The sequence below is a fragment of the Arachis hypogaea genome, chromosome 10 (assembly GCF_003086295.3).
Source record: "Arachis hypogaea cultivar Tifrunner chromosome 10, arahy.Tifrunner.gnm2.J5K5, whole genome shotgun sequence".
Classification (NCBI taxonomy): domain Eukaryota; kingdom Viridiplantae; phylum Streptophyta; class Magnoliopsida; order Fabales; family Fabaceae; genus Arachis; species Arachis hypogaea.
This window is the reverse complement of record NC_092045.1, coordinates 34,799,648-34,802,696: the sequence shown is the minus strand read 5'-3', so window position 1 is coordinate 34,802,696 and position 3,049 is coordinate 34,799,648. Positions and strand designations below refer to the sequence as shown.

At 37.3% G+C, this 3,049-nt stretch overlaps 1 non-coding gene across 1 annotated transcript; it reads left to right on the top strand.

Annotated features, from left to right (window-relative positions):
• Positions 1 to 259: 259 nt before the first annotated feature.
• Positions 260 to 367, top strand: LOC112718547 (small nucleolar RNA R71). Its single transcript, XR_003160882.1, has one exon. It is a non-coding gene; the product is annotated as a small nucleolar RNA R71 (small nucleolar RNA).
• The last annotated feature ends 2,682 nt before the right edge of the window (positions 368 to 3,049 follow it).

Genomic DNA, 3,049 nt, shown 5'->3' with positions numbered 1-3,049 from the left:
GAGTCAATATTTTGTTCTGAGCCAATATGGCATTCAGGGTGTCAATCTCAAGAACTCCTTTCTTCTGACTAGTCCCATTGTTCACAGGATTTCTTTCAGAAGTGTACATGAATTGGTTATTTGCAACCATTTCAATCAGCTCTTGAGCTTCTGTAGGCGTCTTCTTCAGATGAAGAGATCCTCCAGCAGAGCTATCCAAAGACATTTTGGATAGTTCAGAGAGACCATCATAGAAAATACCTATGATGCTCCATTCAGAAAGCATATCAGATGGACACTTTCTGATTAATTGTTTGTATCTTTCCCAAGCTTCATAGAGGGATTCTCCTTCCTTCTGTCTGAAGGTTTGGACTTCCACTCTAAGCTTACTCAATTTTTGAGGTGGAAAGAACTTTGCCAAGAAGGCATTGACTAGCTTTTCCCAAGAGTCCAGGCTTTCTTTAGGTTGTGAGTCCAACCATGTCCTAGCTCTGTCTCTTACAGCAAAAGGGAATAGCATAAGTCTGTAGACCTCAGGGTCAACCCCATTAGTCTTGACAGTGTCATAGATTTGCAAGAATTCAGCTAAAAACTGATGAGGATCTTCCAATGGAAGTCCATGGAACTTGCAATTCTGTTGCATTAGAGAAACTAATTGAGGCTTAAGCTCAAAGTTGTTTGCTCCGATGGCAGGGATAGAGATGCTTCTCCCATAGAAGTCGGGAGTAGCTGCAGTAAAGTCACCCAGCACCTTCCTTGCATTGTTGGCATTGTTGTTGTTTTCGGCTGCCATGTGTTCTTCTTCTTTGAAGATTTCTGTTAGGTCCTCTATAGAGATTTGTGCCTTAGCTTCTCTTAGTTTTCGCTTCAAGGTCCTTTCAGGTTCAGAATCAGCCTCAACAAGAATGCTTTTGTCCTTGCTCCTGCTCATAAGAAAGAGAAGAGAACAAGAAAATGTGGAATCCTCTATGTTACAGTATAGAGATTCCTTGAGGTGTCAGAGGAAAAGAAAAATGGATGGCAGAAGTAGCAAATTCGAACTTATCAAAGAAGATGGAGTTTGAATTGTGCATTAAGGGATAGTGTTAGTCCATGAACAGAATGATATAAGAAGAAGGGAAGTAATTTTCAAAAATTAAGTAAAAGATTTGAAAACATTTTGAAAAACACTTATTAATTTTCGAAAATAAAAGTGGGAAAGAAGTAAAGTGATTTTTTTTGAAAAAGATTTTTGAAATTAGAAATCAAAAAGATTTGATTGAAAACTATTTTGAAAAAGATGTGGTTAAGAAGATATGATTAGTTTTAAAAAGATGTGATTGAGAAGATATGATTTGAAAAACATTTTAAAAAGATTTGATTTTGAAAATTAAAAACTTGGCTAACAAGAAAAGATATGATTCAAACATTAAACCTTTCTCAACAGAAAAGGCAACATACTTGAAATGTTGAATCAAATCATTAATTGATAGCAAGTATCAAAAAAATGGAAAGAAATTGATTTTGAAAACATATGATTGAAAAGATATGATTTGAAAAAGATTTGATTCTGAAAAACTTTGAAAACCTGAAAAAAAAATCTGCATTAAAAACAAAATCTTCCCTCTTGTGCCATCCTGGCGTTAAACGCCCAGAATGGTGCACATTCTGGCGTTTAACGCCCAAAACTATACCCTTTTGGGCGTTAAACGCCCAACCAGGTACCCTGGCTGGCGTTTAAACGCCAGTCTGTCCTTCTTCACTGAGCGTTTTGAACGCCCAGCTTTTTCTGTGTAATTCCTCTGCTGTATGTTCTGAATCTTCAATTCTCTGTATTATTGACTTGAGAAGACACAAATTAACAATATTTTTGGATTTTTAATAATAAGGAATAATCAAAATGCAACTAAAATCAAATAACAATGCATGCAAGACACCAAACTTAGCAGTTTGTATACTACTGACACTAATGAGAATGCATATGAGACATATAAACACTCAAGTCAAGAGAATTCAAAGGTCAGAGCAATGAAATTATCAAGAACAACTTGAAGATCCCTAAGACACATGAATGCATGCAATTGACACCAAACTTAAAATGAGACACTAGACTCAAACATGCAATATTTTTTTTTGTTTTTATAATTTTGTAAAATTTTTTTGAATTTTCGAAAATTAAGTGGAAAAAGGTATCAAAATTCTTAATGAGAATTCCAGGAATCATGCAATGTTTAGTCTAAGACTCCGGTCCAGGAATTAGACATGGCTTCACAGCCAGCCAAGCTTTCAAAGAAAGCTTCGGTCCAAAACACTAGACATGGCCAATGGCCAGCCAAGCCTTAGCAGATCACTGCTCCAAAAGCAAGATTGATAGAAATCAACAAGCTTTTGTGATGATAAGTTGAAACCTCGGTCCAATGAAATTAGACATGGCCTCTCAGCCAGCCAGACTTCAACAAATCATCATGAAACTCTAGAATTCATCTTCAAGAATTCTGAAAAAAAAAATACCTAATCTAAGCAACAAGATGAACCGTCAGTTGTCCAAACTCAACAATCCCCGGCAACGGCGCCAAAAACTTGGTGCACGAAATTGTGATCAATACTTTTCACAAATCAAATAATCCCCCGGTAATGAAACCAAAAACTTGGTGTTCAATACCATGGCATAAACACAACTTCGCACAACTAACCAGCAAGTGTACTGGGTCGTCCAAGTAATAAACCTTACGCGAGTAAGGGTCGATCCCACAGAGATTGTTGGTATGAAGCAAGCTATGGTCACCTTGTAAATCTTTGTCAGGCAAACTCAAATGGATATGGTGATATATGAATAAAACATAAGGATAAAGATAGAGATACTTATGTAATTCATTGGTAGGAACTTCAGATAAGCGTATGAAGATGCTATCCCTTCTGTCTCTCTGCTTTCCTACTGTCTTCATCCAATCCTTCTTACTCCTTTCCATGGCAAGCTTAAGCAAGGGTTTCACCGTTGTCAGTGGCTACCTCCCATCCTCTCAGTGAAAATGTTCAACGCACCCTGTCACGGCACGGCTATCCATCTGTCGGTTCTCGATCAGGCCGGAAT